The sequence below is a fragment of the Ambystoma mexicanum genome, chromosome 8 (assembly GCF_040938575.1).
Source record: "Ambystoma mexicanum isolate Mex_15411 chromosome 8, UKY_AmexF1_1, whole genome shotgun sequence".
NCBI classification, from domain to species: Eukaryota; Metazoa; Chordata; class Amphibia; order Caudata; family Ambystomatidae; genus Ambystoma; species Ambystoma mexicanum.
This window is the reverse complement of record NC_090929.1, coordinates 857,856,624-857,875,605: the sequence shown is the minus strand read 5'-3', so window position 1 is coordinate 857,875,605 and position 18,982 is coordinate 857,856,624. Positions and strand designations below refer to the sequence as shown.

Sequence of the window (18,982 nt, the reverse complement as noted above, 5' to 3'; positions counted from 1 at the left end):
CCTGGAGGAGCACGATCTTTTAGGCGCTAGTTTAGGGAGTCTGGTTTTTGTGCCTACCATCTCACTGAATCAGCTCTTTTAGATTTAAAATCTAGCTTCTCTAAACATGGACCATGGAAATGCCTCTTTACTGCTTTTACTTGACTTGTCAGCAGCTTTTGACTTGGAGGATTTTAAAATCTAATTTGAGAGGATACAATCTGGCATTTTGATCAAAAGAGGCAGCCGATTGGATTTTATCATTTTTAGCCGACAGGACTGCAAGAGCTTTTAGTGGGCATTTGGCTGTGAATCCTGTGGAACTTGCATTTGGTGTCCAACAGCGTTCCTGCCTCTCTCCAACCTTTTTTCATATTTGCATGAAACCTTTGTTCTCGATAATGCTGGGATTTATTTACACTAATTATGCTGACGATTTTCAGATTACGTTAAAATTGTCAGTTGATTATGCGGTTGATGATCAATACTGTTTTTAACTATATTGTTGGATGGCTGAAAAAGGTTTGGCGCTTGAGGAAGCTAAAACAGAGCCGTTACATGTAGGTACCCGTCAAAGGCTTGAATCTAAGCTTTACTATAGTTGGGCTGCCAAATTGATACTTTCGAAGGTTAAAGTATTGGGCGTCTTCAAGGACGCTAAGCTGGTATCAAGACCAAGTCAACTCTGTATGTTCTTCCTATCCCATTGGCCAGGATTCTTCCATACATATCTGAAAGTAATACGGCCACATTAGCCTGGGACATTATAGGAGTACAACTAGAATATCGTGGCAGCTTATTGGCTGGGTAAATTCAGAAGAAACTGTAGTAGTTTGGAACAATGCAGTGAAGACTATAGTCTACTTAAAGCGTTGTGATCATGTCCGAGGTCCAACAGACCTTATATTGGCTACCAGTGAGAGGGAATAAAGTTCACACTCCTCACATTGTTTGAAAATAATCCCAGCTACTTATAACAGATGATCAGTGAGGCAGCACGTGAGGGTATTAAGCTCTAGTCACTTAGATTCACTAGCGGTACCACAGTAGAAAAATTGGAGATAGCAGGGAAGACTTCCTTTAACTTCCTTGCTTCCGCCCTTAACTGCTTACCACCCCCATTTGCAGTCAGACCCGTCATTGGCTGTGTTTAAGAGGGCACTAGGCATTGGTTTTTGGACTTTACGTTTATGGTTTTAATGGCACCCTCTTTTGGGTCATGTTTTTATTGTTTTACATGACTCTTATCGACATTTGTGGTTCTTTTTAATATTCTTTCATTGTGGGTATCGAGAGAAACCTGAGGGTATTCTCACTCCTACTCTCCTTGGTTCCTCTATGCAGGTGGCCAGGGAAAGGCCATCACTTTTGGATCCTGACCCTGGGAGGTGGAGAAGCAAGGTAGGACCACCTGGGTGGAGGGTCCTCGAGATATCCCCTTTTCCTAGTTAAAAGTCAACCTAACAGTCTCCCAACCTTTGTAGGCTGTTACAAGCCAATTCCCCCTCATGATTCCACACAAAACACTAGACAGTACTGAGACGAAGAAGAGGCAACTGAGAAGAATGAAGATTAGCCCTCTTCACCACAGGGTCCGGCATGTCTGCCCAACTACGGTCAGGCAGGCTTAATTAACCTGACACACCTGCAGCCGGTTAGAGGGATGCAGGTGCATAAAATGAGCGACCAACGAAGAGAGAGAGAGCCTGCGAGGGGAACCAGGAAAGAACTGTGTAGGAGGAGCAGAGACCAGCAGGGGATCCGCTCTTCATGGGACAGCCATGGTGGAACTGGACGCCAAACCATGGCGCCGGCAGATCCAGTCCTCAAACACTGTCTGCGTTCCCTAAAAGCAGCAAGGCAAGCAGGGCTTGTATTGGCGGTGTTCCCCACCCGCGAGCGGAGCCCGCAGCAGAAGCTGTCAGGAGCCGGAGCAGGATGCTTGTGAATGTCAGACACACACAATCACTGGTGAGCTCCAGGACGACCCGCAGACAACAGGAGAAGACTGCAGGTCAGTGTCATAGGGACACATGTATCAGGGAGCTCCGATCAGGACCGCAGGCAAGTGCACATCCACATATTGAATGTTGAAATACAAAAAACTTGAACGTTGCAAGAAACCAAGGTATGCTGATTACCAAACTATATGAGACTCACTTTTGTACAATGCATTATAGTAAAACTTCTTGAAATAGACACATTGAATGGCAAACTCTAAAACACCTTTACCTTGAGACAATTCAAGTGTGCCTTCAAACTTTAATTAGAATAAGAAACATAATACTTTTGAACTTGGAATTGAAATTCAAATCATAGAAAAGCTATGTTGCATAGTGAATTACATCTAACCTTACAATTGACTACAGTAAAGCCTACAGAAATCATCAACAAAGAACTTTAATGGATGAATGCAGTGTGGCAAAACAACTTCTTGGCAAAGGGGGTGTGATACATGGTGGCAAGGCCACGAGAATCCAGGAAAAGCCAAAGGATATAATATTGCACCGTAAAAGCCAGGAGACCAGCACAACAGAGTCAAGTAATGGTGAGTTTGGCGCACAGGAGCAAGTGCCAAGCAACTTACATGTTGGGCTGAGAATCTAGGGACGCTGGTTGCGCGACCTGTGATAGGTGGACCGTGTGGTCTTACAACTGCACCTAGACCAGAGAATCATAATTGGTGAGAACTAAAGACATTACGAAACAAGCTCAAAACTACTGCAATATTTTTTAACTATACTTTTTGTCTTGGAAACAGAATCCTGAGACCCATTGTATTCTGGATTGTGCTACTTAAAACTTGGGAAAGGAACCCCAATGACTGGTCTTGAACTATATTGCCTTGAACGGAAGAAGGTAACCTTTGAGACTTTTCTTTAATGGAACTTTCTTATTCTTGGGGAAGGGGAACTGAGAGAAAGCTGTGGGCTGGAAGAAGCTCAGAACTTTGAGTTAAACACTTTCTTCTGGGTTTGACAACCCTACACATTGATTTGATATAGTTGTGAGGGCTAGTAAAGGTTTTGGACACAAACAGACTTTAAATGGAACTCTGACACAAACTTTCCTTAGTTTCATTCCGTTAGGGAACTCCCATATTAGTATATGGCAACTTAGGCCTTCAACCATCCTGACATTTCAGTTAAATAAACATCTTTTGTTTAAACTTTAAGTCTGTTTGTCTGCCATACTTCATGATGACTTCCCAGTATATAGTCCTTTAGTTCAGTGTTTTTGCTATGTTACTGTACTTTGTTTTGTATTAGTGCTCATTTGCCTGCAGGTCCAAGGCACTTTACGAATGTATAAAGGTAAACTAATGCATTGGAGTACATCTAGGGAGGAATGACTTACAGGAAGGGGCACAGAGTCTGTAGGTGTTTGTTATGTGCCCATCCATTGCCTGCCCATAGCCATGCTAATCCCTATGGCTATTCCCACTCATTCCCGCCTCTGTCTGCCCAAAACATCTCCTCAAGGGAACTCTTTGAGCTCGCTTTAATCAAGTGTTACCATCAGGCTTTGCATTCAAAGTGTCTGCCGTGTTTGTTCAAAGCAGTCTTTTGAGAGTTAATGACTTAATTGGAGTTATAAACACGCTACTGGTGTAGCCTGCCTACAGCCAATGTTTTTACTAGCACTCTGCGTTTCCTTCACTGCTAAAAAAAAGTATTGGCAAATCCAACTTTTTGCATTGACGTTTTTATTGGTTATATCAAAGGCAAAACAAGAATACAACATCGATAACTTATTCTCAACCCATCAAACCCCATTTCCCCTTCCAGCTCCCTCCCTAAAGACCATCAATTACATCACTACCAAGTGCATAAAAGGATTTAAAGCTGCTTCAATGCTGTTTAAAGAGGTTACTATTCCTTGTGCCCCCTGTCCATGGGGAAAACCCTTTTGACCATCAAATAAGTGATATTTGCACCTCGCTGACAACTCATGAGTTTGCAATGTTATGCAGGCATTGCTGAATGCTTGTCTAGGGTTGCGGTAATAGCTCAGCTTTGCATTTTCTACTGTGACGAATCCGTAGTTCTCGTCCCTTTTTTCTGGCGGGGAGTTAGGGGGTCCTTTTGCATGGGGCCAGGTTAGTGCATCCACAGTACAGTAGTCCCCCTGCGGTTGGTGCAAACAGAGTGACGATCACATGGGGAGGAGCCCCCTTATGGGATTAGGGATGACAATGTTCAGAGAACACAGTATGCCCCCACGTTAGTACACCTAAACCCTTACCCAACATTAAATCATCCTTCCCCTTCTGTTGATAGGGCCAATGTCTGTTATTACCAAATTAGACAACCTAATATACTTGACAAAGTTAAAACATCAGAGAGGGGGCGTGGCCTGGAGCGCCAGGGATGTGGCAGCTCCTTTAATGGCCTCTGCATGGGGACTGCAGCAACCATCGGAAAACCCTAGGTTCCTGCGATGCCACGACATTATAAATGCCTGATCTGGTCTGCGGAAACCTGGGAGACCTGCCGACAGTAATTTCAGCTCATAACGCAAGTGGAACGGCAAAAATGCAGTGAGGGTACTTGCCGACACCAAACGCAGAGCAAACCCAAAATGGCGGGCGGGCCGCGTCAGCCCCGTCTTTGCAGCTCTTCGGTGCCCATCTAGCATGCGGCATCTCAGCCGCTGACGTGGTACTGACTGAAACGCTGCCGGGAACCCAGCCCGGACTTATGCCCCAGGTACCGCAACTGACTGGGGCAGCGCCTCCAATCCAGCGCCTCCAGTCAGCCTCTGCCTTGCAGGCACCCCCCGACTCACCTGCCAACCTTCCGAGGATCGATTGCCCCCTCTCTGGGACTGGCTCATGGCAAGTGCCAGCGGCTGCCCCCCACCTCAGCGGAGCCAGGCCCTCAGAGCCAACTTCCTCCCAGCTGCGCTACAATAATCCGCAGCCTGGCTCCTGGAGGGCCCCCCCTGGTCACCAACTGCAGCAAGCTTTGGGCTCATGAAGGAGATACAACAGACTGTGGTGCCTTAATTCAGCTAATTCACCCTCGCATGTATGGAAGATCGCGGGGGCTCTCGCTAGTCACCGCTGCACTTTTGGAGGCCCAGACAGTGCAGGGCTCCTATGCCACGCTAGCAGGGACACCCATTGCCCCCCACCGCTCCACACACACAGTATGTGACAGCTCCCTCCGGCCACACGGTACGCAGAGTTCTGAAGGTCCCACACAGCTGAGGCCTGGATGTTGAGGCCGGGGCAGTAACCCTCCCCAGCCCCTCCCACCCATGTACAGGGGGAAATCACCTGCTCCTTCACCCCTGCCCATGTGGCAGCTTCGAGGCAGCCCCCATCATCTTTGCTCCCCCCACACATTACTCTGAGTGTGCGTAGCACCCGCACAACTCTGGGTGGCGGTCTCACCCCCACAGCCAGGGGTGTTGAAGCAAACCACAGGGGGCCTAACACGGTCCTAAAGAGAAAGCCACCTCTAGCCCTGAGCCCTTCAAGCACTTTTAAGAGCCACCCAGCCACAGCCCAGACTCCCCCAGAAAACTTTGCTGCCGTGGATTGAGGACTGGACTTTCAAGCCCCACAAGACCTGCCCCCCCCCAACCCCTTACCAGAGCCCAATCTACATTTCCCCGGAACCCTGGACCTTCCAGAACATCTAGAGAAGTCCTGGCTGGCAACAACACCACTTTCAGCCTCCCGGGGCGCCCCTGGCCAACGCCCCTCACCACCAGAATGGAGAAGCCCGACCCCGCCCTGCCTTCACTCCAGGAGCTCTCAGCAATTGGGGAGTAGATCACCTGTTATCACAGCTTCGGGCCACCCTCTCCGCCCCTTCACTGCGTGATGTCACCATTTCGCCACAGCAAAAGTCCCTAAAATCACTAACCTGACCAGCTACTTCCTGAGGCGCCCTGGCCCACTTCACTCCCCCGTTGTCACTGAATTAAGACAGCGTGGTTCCTCGGCTGGGGTCCAGGGACTTTCTACTGGCTAATATGCCACTCACGTGCCCGCCAACAACTGTATCATCACATAAAACTCGCTGGGAGCCGTCTCCCTCCCTGGAACAATGGCTAAATCCCTGAACCCTGCCAAATCTGCGGATATCTCCACCATGCTTCTTGCAACGGAGAAAGGGAAGAAGGCAGAGCCCCCCCAAAGGGGTGTCAGAAGATAAAAGGAACCCTTGCAACCAAAGAAGACCTCCAAGCCTTTATGTCCAATATCAAGTCAGAGTTCAGATCCTGTATGTCGGAGCTCACCTCAAAGCTAGAACAAACAGAGCAAAGGGTCGGTGACATTGAGCACAAGATGGGGGAATCTGAAGAGCTAGCCCAAGAGCATTCCACCACTCTGGGGGAAGTGCAATGCACAATCCAGACCTTAATGGACAGAAGCGAGATCCTCGAATTTAAGCAAAAGGACCTGGAAAACCATGCCTGCCGAAATAACCTGTGCATTCGAGGTCCCCCCTCAATCCCTGATATGGAGCTACCCGAGTACGCGGGCAACTTCTTCCAATCGCTGCTACCAAACCTGGACAAAGCTCAGCTCCTACTTGATCGCACCCACAGTCTGCCCAAGACGAGGAACCGCTTCAGATCCCCCTCACCCCCCACCCTGGATGTAATCACGAGAGTCCATTTTTATACCACTGAAGAAGCCATCTCGGCAATAGGTCGCTCAAGCGATGAATCATCGTTCCAAGGCTTCCCACTCCAAATTTTCCAGGACCTCTCCTCCCTGACATTACAGAAGCGCAGAGCCCTGCATCCTCTCACGCTCTTTCTCCAAGACCATCAGATTTATCGTGGCTATTCCCATCGGCTCTGCAATTCTCGCACAACGGCAACGAACGATCAGCCATCTGGATGACGCAGCATCGATCCTACGTCCCGGCTCCCCGGGGGACACAGGGTCCTCCTCTCCCGGCCAGAGGGTAGCCAAACCAGGCACAACCTCCCCCAAGCCAAAGCGCACACCCTGGACAAGAGTGCAGAGAAGCCGCAAACCTAAATGAAGATCGGCGCAAGATCCATAGAACTGTAAGAGTATTTAGCATTATTTTTATGCAGCACCACTGCATGGGTTTGGTGCATTGCTGTAATGCGGTACAGCAAAGCATGTGTTGCCAGTGTGACATGGACATGTAAATGAAAACAGGCTAGTCAGTCAAAAACGATTTCTACATTTAAAATGCAAATAATTTTTTCACAGTTAAAAGCATATTTTTTTCCACCTAAAATTCCTCTGTTGCAGGAGACAAATTTGAGGATTAATGAACTAACCTTATTAACAATAATAACGATTCTAACTCATTAATAATATAATGTGTTCTCCAGTGCAAAATGGGATGGAAAATGAGAGGCTCTGAAAGTCATTTTAAACGCGCATCCGGGTTTTTTTTTCTTTGCTTCCATCTGCGCTCTGTCCACAGTATTTGCAGGAAGCAGGAAATCAGTTTGGTTACAGTTGCAATTGTATAAGCCAAACCATTGTTAAAGAAAAGGAGGGTGGGACATGATAGAATTTCATTGGTTGAACTCGTTTGGCGGGCTGTAACAGAGCTTTGCTAATGAATCTCAGGGAAAAAGAGAAGACTTTTTACACAGCTGGGAGAAATACCAGGCTGGTGGCTGGGTATTTTCCAGATTGAAAAAGCAGATCCCAGTGCACTGCTCCAGAGACTGGGAATTCCAGTCAATAAACCCTGGTTTGAGTGACGGCAGATGCTCATCCTTGCTGGGGTGATTTAAGAAGAATTAATTGAACCACTTCCAGAAGGCGACCAGCCGACGAACTTCACATGCTGGACAGGCCTGGTAATTATATTACAGAGTGTGGGGGCAGTGTGTATGTGTGCGAAACTATTCAGTCAGCGTGGAAGAGGGAACTCCAGTGTTTTATCAACAGGTTTAATGTTGCGAATTGAAAATGTTCTTGCCGCTCTCTTTTCATTTTGTTACAGATAAGGTTGTTACTGTGTAATTTCCATTTATTTCTGTAAAAAGAGTAAGATCGTGTTGAAATGCAATTTTTTATAATACACAAAAAATATCTGAAAGCAGACGGATAGTGTGTTTTATTTTTCTTTTATCTGTGCATCTACCCTTACAGTACTGATAATATGGGGAGAGGTTTAGACAGTGCAATTGTCATTTTTAAGCTAGCTAAAAATAAGACTTAGCGGTAGCTGTGTGCATGATTCCATTTAGTATATAAGTATGTTTCTGAACGTAATATAATAATAATATAATGAAATAGACTGCTGCTGGAGGTACATGAGTCAGCAGAAAGAGAGGCCCTGGACATAGTTCACCGATGTAGTTAAGTTGGAGATAAATACTGCATGTTAGCTCGCTGCCGTAGATAAGACAGCGAGGACAGCCCATGGTGGCACTCCAATTGAAAATGTGGTGTTCCTGAAATGTAAGCCTAAGGCCTCTCTAGTGATCACACGAACAAACTAAGCAAAAATAAGGGGTTCTGGATATTGGGGCCACATATAAAACAAAGGAATTATGCTCACCAGAAATACCACCAATCACGCATACCAACATAATGTATACCACTAAATGTATCAGTGTGCTGAAATAATGTATGTATACTGTAGTACTATATACCAAATCTAATCTGAATGCAAAGAGTGATTATTACTGAATTATTTTCATTTTGGCGGTAAGAAAATACTGCTAGGCCCCAAATCTATACAAAATACCCTACAGAACACAGCACAGGAACCTTGCACACTTAATCCCACTGCGGGCCCCATGCGGTTCGTACCCAACTCCAAGGAGTATTTCACCGTTTTACCCTTGGAGTGAAATTCAGCCTTTTTGGTTGACAACTACCTGTTTCGGCTAGGGGATGCACCAATAAGTCAAAAATCGGTCCCCCAAGTTAAGGTTTTGGCCCCCCGTTGGAGGCCAATGTTAGAAGTTTGTTCTTCCCGTTGGAGGCTATTTGGAAAACCTCAGCCACGGAAGAACCCAAACCAGCTTGCCGCCCGCAACCATGGTTGACATGGACTCCTCCCAACACCCCCTCCCGCGGCAAAGGGACTTGGAGGGCCTGCCCCCACATCAGAAACTGAAATTCACCACCCTAAATGTCAGGGGCCTGAACTCCCCTCTGAAGAGGAAATCCATTCTGCAAAGGCTACAGGACGAGGGTACCTCAGCAGCTTTCCTGCAACAGACTCACCTGAGGCCGGCAGACTTCCCCCGCCTTCGCAGTAAACTTTTCCCCCTACAACTATTGGCTTCTAACAGCACCAAGAAGGGAGGCACCACTATCCTCTTTGCAAAAGAGCTGAAACAGCAAATCCTAGACTCACTACGATGCCAGGAGGGGCGCTTCAAAGCAATCAAATGCATCATTTTCGGGGAAACTTATCTCAGTTTATGCGCTGAACGAGCATCAGGAAGGGTTTTACCGAGACTTCGAGGAGGCCCTCCTCCCATTCATTGAGGGACAATTCGTCATTGGGGGTGGGAAAACTTTAACGGGGCCCCGGACCCGCACCCACCCATACATCTACAGACCTAAACTGGCAAAAGGCCTGCTCCATCTCTTTTGGACCCTGGATGTTGTTGACCTGGAGGGTGATCTCTCCAGGAGGAAAATTTCACTTTCTATTCATATGTGCACCGTACCTTCTCGCAAATCGACCTACTGGCCCCCCCTCAGATCCTGCCCTTCACAGACGACGTCACCATTGGCTCTCGGATCCTCTCCGACCACGCCCCAGTCTCGTTGACCCTGCAAGCACACGACTCGGATCCCGCCCCCTCGCCACCAGTGGAACTTATACAATCCCATCTTAAATGACGTGGCAGTGAGGGACTCCATTGCCAGAACAATAAAAAACTTCTTTGCAGAAAACCGCAACGAGGACACATCCCCAGCTAACACCTGGGATGCCATCAAGGCGGTGCTCAGAGGGGAACTGCTTGCCCAAGGCGGAGCTTTCCATAAGCGAAAACAGGCAGCCCGCACCGTCCTGGAATCGGAAGTCTGGGAAGCTGAAGCTACTCACAAGCTGAAGAGTTGGTCCCCGAAATCCTACAGGGCGCTACAGGCGGCAAGTAAAAAGGCAGGAGGAACATTATGCCAAAGCCACAGCGCATCTACTAACCAGATGTTAACAGTGGTATTATGTCCACAGTAACAAAGCAAACAAGCTGTTGGTAAACAAACTAGCCAAAATAAAGAAAAGAAATACCATCCTGGGCTTTCGCGACCCACAGGGAACGGTCCAATTCACGGAACGCGAGAAGCTGCAACTGGCAGTGCCCCACCAATCGGAGATAATGACAGCAGTCCCAAGGGAACAAAAGGAACAACAGTCCCATCTGCGAGAGGCAGCTCTCCCACACCTTACACCCACGGCGAGGGAAGGACTTGAAGCACCCATCACAAGTGAGGAAGTTGAGGTGGCCATAAAAAGCCTGAAACCTAGAGCCCCGGGCCCAGATGCGTACGCCACCTGGTTCTACAAACTTCCGTCCTCAACTGGTGGCCCCCTTAACCCAGCCCTTCAACTCATTTACCGCCACTGGAAGTATCACCCCCACCATGCAAGAGTCCACCACGATACTCATCCTTAAGCCTGGAAAAGACCCCAAGGACAACAACTCGTATAGGCCCGTCTCATTATTAAACCTGGACGCTACTATATACTCCAAGATCCTGGCCAACCGCCTGGCGCCCATTCTTCCCAGCATCATCGACCCGGACCAGACTCGGTTCATAGCCCACAGATCAACAAGTGACAAGGGAGTAGTTTCTTACCTGTAACTCCATTTCTCCAGCATTGGTATCTTTCATGGATTCACATGCTTAGAATATTCCCCGTCGTCAGACTGGGAACCCTCGGTACACATATATATAGTCATTTCCAATAGGAAAACTTTTGCCCTATCCCCGTCTGCGTCCTCTACGGGGCCGCCCACGTACGCCCCGTTGGACGTGATGGTATATAAGCCCCGCCCCCGAGGGTCCCTTCAGATTTCGACCCCTCCAAGTTAACGGGGGGAAAACTTGCTTACATACCAATCTTCCACATTGCAGTCCGGGGAGGCCGGAGGGCGCATGTGAATCCATGAAAGATACCAATGCTGGAGAAATGGAGTTACAGGTAAGAAACTACTCCCTTCTCCAGCATTGGATCTTTCATGGATTCACATGCTTAGAATAGATTGTAAAGCAGTAACATCAAGAAGGAGGTGAGAGTGCAATGTAACTTACATTCGTAGAGACACCCCCAAACACTACCGTTTACACCATGTATGTAAGCAACAACTTATTATACTGATACGAAACGGATTTCCGCCATACAATGCTATGTCATATGACTCAGTATGCACCCCTTGCGCACATATCTACCCAACCACTTATGTTTAGGTCAATAAACTATGCACATTCATGTATACACTCTGAAAAACCAGCTGAGGCCAAATAATAATAGGCAGCATTCTTCTTGAAACTTTGGCTTACCTCATTGAAAAAGGTGGCGAAGCACTGCCCTTCCCATTTGTACCTCATCCGCGTGCTGCTTTTCCAGGCAGTAGTGGCGCGTAAACGTGTGCGGAACAGACCATGCCGCCGCCTGGCAGATGTCCGTCAGCGGAATTCCTGCCCATAGAGCCACGGAGGAAGATGTCGATCTCGTGGAATGGGCTCTGGGACGATGTAGTAGAGGTCTCCCGGCCTTGGAATGACACAGGGTAATCGCCGAGGAGACCCAGCGAGCCAGACCTTGTTTGGAGATAGCCTTACCCCTAGCCGAGGGGCCGTAGGCGACGAATAGCTGTCTGGTGGCTCTGATATCTTGCGTTTTTTGCAGGTAAAATTTTAGCACCCTTTTGACGTCCAGAGTGTGAAGAGCCTTCTCCGCCGTCGACGAAGGAGATGCAAAGAAAGTAGGGAGTACCAGGGTCGAGTGCTTATGATAGACCGACGGTACTTTTGGGATGAATGAAGGGTTAGTTGATAAAATAACTTTGTCCTTAAAGAACCTCAGATATGGAGGGTCTATGACCAGTGCCTGTAGTTCCGACATTCTTCTAGCCGAAGTGATGGCAACTAGGAACGCGAGTTTCCAAGATAGAAATTGTAGAGATGAAGGACATTGGCTCAAAGGGAGGCTTCATTAAGGCAGCTAGAACCGTGTTCAGACTCCACGACGGTGGGAACCGTTTTTCCGGAGGGAAGGTTCTAAACAGACCCTTCATGAAATGCTTCACTAGCCTGTCACTGAATAGTGGAGGGGACTGTCTTCTTCTGGTAAATCTCGAAACAGCCGCCAGGTGTACTTTGATTGACGATGATGACAGTCCGCTCTGCGCAAGATGAAGATACGGGAGGATTTGCTCCGGAGTTACTTCCAAAGGTTGTATATTTTGTTGTGTTTGACACCATATACAGAACCTTTTCCATTTGCTTACATATGATTTGTTAGTGGACGGGGCTCTGGCCGCCTGCAGAATCCTTCGGCAATCAGTCGAGACTTTTAGGTTCCCGAACTCCGAGAAGTCAGGAGCCATGCAGTTAAGTTCAGGCTGTCCGGATTGTGGTGCCACACGGTCCCCTCGTCCCTGGACAGGAGGTTCGGTACTTTCCTGAATGGTATCGGCTGATCCAGCGACAGATGAAGGAGGTCTGAGAACCATGGTTGCCTCGGCCAGCGCGGGGCCACTAGGATGACCCGGCAATTGTACCTGTGGATCCCCTGGATCGTCCTCCGTATGAGGGGAAATGGAGGGAAGGCGTAGAGGAACTTGCCTGTCCACGGAAACGAGAACGCTTCCCCCAGGGAGCCTGTTTGGGGCCATCTGCTCGCGAACTGAGCACATTTTCGGTTTCTTTCCGTGGCGAAGAGATCGATCGACGGGGTCCCCCATCTTTCGAAGATTTCCCCGAGTTGAGTGGAGTCCAGCTCCCACTCGTGTATTTGTGACATAGTCCTGCTCAGGGAATCCGCCTGTAAGTTCTTCGCTCCCGGTAGGTGGTATGCCACTAGGGAGATGTGGTGTTTTAAAGCCCAATGCCAGATCTTTTGAGCTTCCTTCGAGAGGGTCCTGGATCTGGTGCCACCCTGTTTTATCAGGTAGAACATAGCTGTCGTATTGTCCGTGAGCACTCTTACTTTTGACCCCTTGATGTGTGGGAGGAAAGATTTCAGGGCCCATCTCACCGCCCTTAGCTCCAGGACGTTGATATGTAGGCGAGATTCGGTCGACGACCACCTGCCTTGGGTTTGGTGACGTGACATGTGTGCTCCCCAGCCCGACAGAGAGGCGTCTGTAATGATGGTGTTCTGAAATTCCGGCTCCTGCAGGGGGACCCCTCTGTCCAGGTTGCGCGCCACTTTCCACCATCGGATGGCTTTGATAACTCGTTCGTCGTCGACTATTATCTTGTCCGACCAGCGGCCTGTGGCCTGCTTCCATCTGTCTGATAGGAACTCCTGTAGTGGTCTCATGAACAACCGGCAGTTCGCGACTAGGTGGATGCACGATGCCATGGAGCCGAGGAGAGCCGCATATTTTCTTACTGACAACCTTCTCTGTAAACGAAGTTGGCTTGTGAGGTGTTTGATCTTCAACAACCTTTCCAGGGATGGTTTCACTAGTCCCGTGTGGGTGTCGAATTGAGCACCTAGGAACTTCAAGCTCTTCGAGGGCTTTAGTGAAGACTTTTCGTAGTTCACTGCAAATCCCAGACGCTGTAGCAGTCGCAAGGTGGTCAATAGGCTGTCGTTGGTCGACGCTGGGGAGGATCCCCTCACGAGCCAGTCGTCGAGGTACGGGTAAACGTGATGCCCTTCCTTCCGCAGCCAGGCTGCTACGGGTGCTAGGCACTTTGTAAAGGTTCTTGGGGAGGACTTCAGGCCGAAAGGGAGCACAGTAAATTGGCAGTGTGTTTGGCCGACTAGGAACCTCAGGAACCTCCTGTGGTGAGTGCGCACCGGAATGTGAAAATACGCATCTTGGAGGTCCAGAGACGCCAGGAAATCGTTCTTTTGGACCGATCTGATTACCTCCTGTAGAGTAAGCATCTTGAACTTCTGACTCAGCAGGGTTTTGTTGAGGTCCCGTAGGTCGAGGATGGGGCGCCACTTCCCGTTTGGTTTCTTTACTACGAAGCAGCGTGAGTAAACCCCTAAGCCTCTCTGTGAAGCAGGGACTAACTCGATGGCGCCTTTTTTTTAGCATGAGCGCAACCTCTCGACGCAAGACGCTTAGGTGTGGTTGAGACAGGCGTATCGGTGGACGTCTTGGAGGTCTGGATTTGAATCTTAGGGAATGTCCCAGTCTCACCGTGTCCAGAACCCACCGATCTGTCGTAATTGACTCCCATTCCTCAACGCAACTTGACACTCTCCCTCCTAGAACGTCATTGTTGATCTTTTTGTTTTCCCGTCGACGACGAGTAAGTGGGACGTCTCTTAGAGGCCTGGAAATTTCTGCGTCGGGTCGAGGACTGTGAGGCGCGTCTATAGCCTTGGGACGGATATGAAGACCTCCCGAATGCTCTATCCCTGGATCCCGCAAATCGTGCGTTTCCCGTAGCTCCTCTAAAGGGGCGAAAGGAACGAAAGGGCTTACCGCTTTGGAGAGAGCCCAGCGAGCGCGCCGTCTCAGAGTCCTCCTTCATTCCTTTCAAGGCCTCATCCACCTTTTCGCCAAACAGGTGGTCACCTTCGAAAGGCATGTCGACGACCTTATATTGCACCTCGGGTCTAAAGTTGGTGCACTTGAGCCAGGCCTGGCGTCGTAGAACCACTCCGTTGTTAATTTGTTTGAACCCCGAGTCTGCCAGGTCCACCGCTATATTGATAGCATGGTTCGAGGCTTCTTCTCCTTCACGAACCAGGGACATAGCTGATTTTCTGTGTTCTTCTGGGAGGTGGTCCAAAATGGGTGCCAGTCTGTGCCACATCTCCCTGTCATACCTGGCCATGATTGCCAGGGAGTTCGCTGCTTTCACTGTTGACGCTCCCACTGACAGGATCTTCTTACCGAAAGCGTCTTGGCGTCTAGCTTCGGAGTCCGGCGGGGTAGAGCACTTATGCTGGGCCTTTGCCTTTCTCGTCGCCGCCGCCGATACCACCGAGTCAGGCGTGGGTTGCGCAGAGAGGCATTTTGGCGTCGAATCTGGAACTTTAAATTTTTTCTCTACGCGGCCTTTGACCGCAGGTTCCGAGAATGGATGCCGCATGGTTTGGACGCCCTCTTTCCATACGTGGTCCAGTATCGGTATCGAAAAAACGGAACGCCTATTCTTGCCCATGTGGTCAAAGAGGAAGCAGTCCTTTTCTTCTTGTTGGGTCAAACCGAACTCCTTGCAGGCCTTTTCCATCATGGAATGGAAGGCCCCTATGTCATCCGGTGGAGATGGGTGAATGGGACTTTTCGGAGGATCCACCTCCACATCCGAAACCCATGACGGGTCTCTCGACGGCGAGAGGGAGATATCAGAAGCTGACCCCTGTTCAGAGAGGGAGTCCGAGAGCTCACCTTCTTCCTGGACTGTTGGAGCAGTTGGGCCCACGACCGATCTAGTCGGGCGGTGTGAAGGTCCGGGCTCGTCGACGAGGGGAGTCGTCGGAACAGGTGGGAGCCTTTCGTCCAGGGACTTCAAGAGCGAGTGTAAGGGAGTAGTTTCTTACCTGTAACTCCATTTCTCCAGCATTGGTATCTTTCATGGATTCACATGCTTAGAATATTCCCCGTCGTCAGACTGGGAACCCAGTCTGACGACGGGGAATATTCTAAGCATGTGAATCCATGAAAGATCCAATGCTGGAGAAGGGAGTAGTTTCTTACCTGTAACTCCATTTCTCCAGCATTGGTATCTTTCATGGATTCACATGCTTAGAATATTCCCCGTCGTCAGACTGGGAACCCAGTCTGACGACGGGGAATATTCTAAGCATGTGAATCCATGAAAGATCCAATGCTGGAGAAGGAGGAAAGTACCTCCATGGAGAGAGTAGTCTGGGCGTTTGGAGGCTGGGTGAAAACTTGAGAGCAGGTTGCACCAGAAGGAAATCTGGGCCGTAGCCCCAGGTCTTCCGGGCTCACTATTCTGAAGCCGTCGTCTTCTTTGGAGGCGATCGAAACTGCCTGTTCTTGTAGCAGTGTGTCGGGTAGCCCCATGTCGAACGCTTCTGGCCTCCAGGCCTGGAACTCCGTCGACGAGGGAATCGTCGTCGACGATGAGCCCGTTTGAAAGGCGGGGGACTGTGACGGAGTGGGCACTTGGATCGTCGCCGTCGTCGTCGTCGGGCCTGCAGGTGGCTTAGGCGGTCCCGCCTTCGCGGAGCTCTCCCTGCGTTTATCCGCCTCTCTACTCGTAGCTGATCTTTTCTGATCGCTCGAGGAGGATTTTGGCCTGTCCTTATCTTTCTTCGACGAAGAAGGAGAGGAAGATGATTTCTTCGTCGATTCTTTCGATGAGGCCTTAGAGGAATGACTTCGAGGCACGTCCTTCTCCGTAGGTCGTGATTTTTTGGCCGGAGGTTCCGACGGATGTGAGCGTCGGGAGGCTTCTGATGTTTTCGCTGAGGCGATACTGCGCACCGATCCTACCTCCGACTGAGGGTACGCTCCAGCGCCGTCGTTCAGCCACGAGACCAGTTGCCGATTCCGGTCCTTCAGGGTTTTTTGGGAAAACCCCTTGCAGATATCACATTGGTCCGCCGAGTGGTGGGGGTGAAGGCAGTAGATGCAGTCAAGATGGCCATCCCCTTCATAAACCTTCTTTAGACCGCACGTGGCACACGGGCGGAAAAGAGGCTTACCCGACATTATTGCCAGACCAACTAACAAAAACTCGTAGGAGTTAGAAGCGGACCAAACAGACAAACTCGCAGGAGTTAGAAACAATCGAAAAGTATTTGAAGAAAATACACGAGGAGATCCCACTATCTTTGGAGACGGTTGAAATCTGAAGGGACCCGCGGGGGCGGGGCTTATATACCATCACGTCCAACGGGGCGTACGTGGGCGGCCCCGTAGAGGACGCAGACGGGGATAGGGCAAAAGTTTTCCTATTGGAAATGACTATATATATGTGTACCGAGGGTTCCCAGTCTGACGACGGGGAATATTCTAAGCATGTGAATCCATGAAAGATCCAATGCTGGAGAATATCCGCAGAGCCCTAAAACTGATAGAGGTCGCCAACCAAAGAAGTGCAACAACTTGCCCTGCTGGCCCTGGATGAGACCAAAGCCTTTGACAAGGTAGATTGGACCTTCCTATGCTTCGCCCACAAGGCCTTCAGCTTTGGCCCGACGTTCCAGAAAATGGTCCTAGCGAACTATCAATCCCCTAATAGCCGGCTGAGAGTCAATGGCCTCGTCAGACCCGATCCCCCCTCACATGTGGAACGAGACAAGGATGCCCACTGTCCCCCCTGCTCTTTGCCTTGGCCATGGAACACCTGCCCAAACGCATCCTCCGGAACCCCCAAATCAAAGGACCACAAATAGGCCCTGCCCAACATAAGATCGCTCTTTACGCTGACAATGTGTTACTGACCATCACTGACATGAGGCCTCTGTGAAGGCAGCCCTGGCCGCAATCCAAAGATTCAGGAGAGTAGCAGGCTTTGCCATCAATTTCAAGAAGTCGTTGGCCCTAGGGGTGGGGCCGGATCCAGGCGAAAGGGAAGCCCTAGAGAAACAAAGCCCAATCCAATGGAGCGTCAAATCTATCCCATACCTGGGGGTCCAGATCCTGGCCCACCTGGCAAAAGTATATCAGACAAACTTACCCCCCTCTTTGAGGAGATGGAAAAGGATCTCAACCACTTGCTATCGCAAGAGATCTCCCTTCTGGGCCGCATAACAGCCTGCAAAATGAACCTCCTCCCACGGGTCCTTTATGCCTGCTCCTCCCTACCCAGCTCAATTCTGCTCCCCCCCACAACACCTTCAAAGAAAAATTATCAATTTCATTTGGAGGGGCAAGAAAGCGCACATTCCCCGGAGGACCATGATGGGCAGCGTCAAATCGGGAGTACTGGGGGTTCCGGACCTCCGATGATATCAAATAGCAGCACAGCTGGCCCGCATCCAAGCATGGGGAATTGCCTCAGGATGCCTGTAATGGGTGGAGAACAAACAGTCCCAGCTCGCCCTTCCCCTCCACTACCTCCCATTCATCCCTACTGCACTGTGCCCAACCTGGCCAAACATGCTGACCTCCACTAAACATTCAATGAGAGCTTTGGATTGGGCCCACAGACAAAGGCATCCCGGGGTGCCTGAGCTCACAATCCCCAATGTTCCTTAACCCAGCCTTCTCCCTGGGCTTCTGCCCAACGAACTTTAAGAACTGGGTGGAGGGAGGCCTCGAATCACTGGGGCAGCTCTTTGAGGAGAGTGCCCGCGCACCTTTGAACAATGCAAGATAACCTTCCAACTTGCGGAAACGTACAGGTTCATTTATGCTCAACTGCGGCACTGGTGCTCCCACCCCAAGACACGAACTGCAGCGACACGGGCGCCTGCTCCACTAGAGCTCACCGTAAACGACCTACCGGCCCGAGGGAAAATCTCGGCCCTCTATAAACTACTGCAGGATGACCCCCTCCTCAATAAGCCCTCCTACATGTCCCAATGGGAGGCGGACCTAGGACATGACACAGAGGACCAAACCTGGGTGGACATCCGGTCCAGAACACACACGTCCTCCCCTGCATCACCAATAGGGAATGCGCCCACAAAGTGCTCCTACGTTGGTACTACCCCTCGCTCCGTCTCACTTCCAGCGAGCGCTGGACCCGCACTGCTGGCACCTTTGCGGGCTCCCAGGATCCTATTTCCACATGTGGTAGACGTGTCCGAAGGTAAGAGAATTCTGGTCCCAATGCCTCGCCACAATAAAGGGCATCACTCAAGTGGCAATCCCACTGGTCCCCGAAAACATCCTTCTAGGGATCCCAGTCCCAGGCTCCTACCCAAGAACATGGAGGAAGGCAGCCCTTATAACCCAATTC

The 18,982-nt window shown here is 49.9% G+C and overlaps 1 protein-coding gene across 6 annotated transcripts in view; it reads right to left on the bottom strand.

Annotated features, from left to right (window-relative positions):
- The window catches only part of LOC138472517 (protransforming growth factor alpha-like), a 528,662-nt gene that overhangs the window by 120,941 nt on the left and 388,739 nt on the right, over positions 1 to 18,982 (bottom strand). Inside the window, exon 1 of one of the 6 annotated variants that reach the window (XM_069610743.1) lies at positions 2,567 to 2,633. The exons of the other annotated variants lie outside the window; for them this stretch is intronic. The gene's annotated coding sequence lies outside the window, so the exon portion shown is untranslated. Of the gene's footprint in view, positions 1 to 2,566; positions 2,634 to 18,982 lie in introns of those variants that run through there. 6 annotated transcript variants of the gene reach the window in all.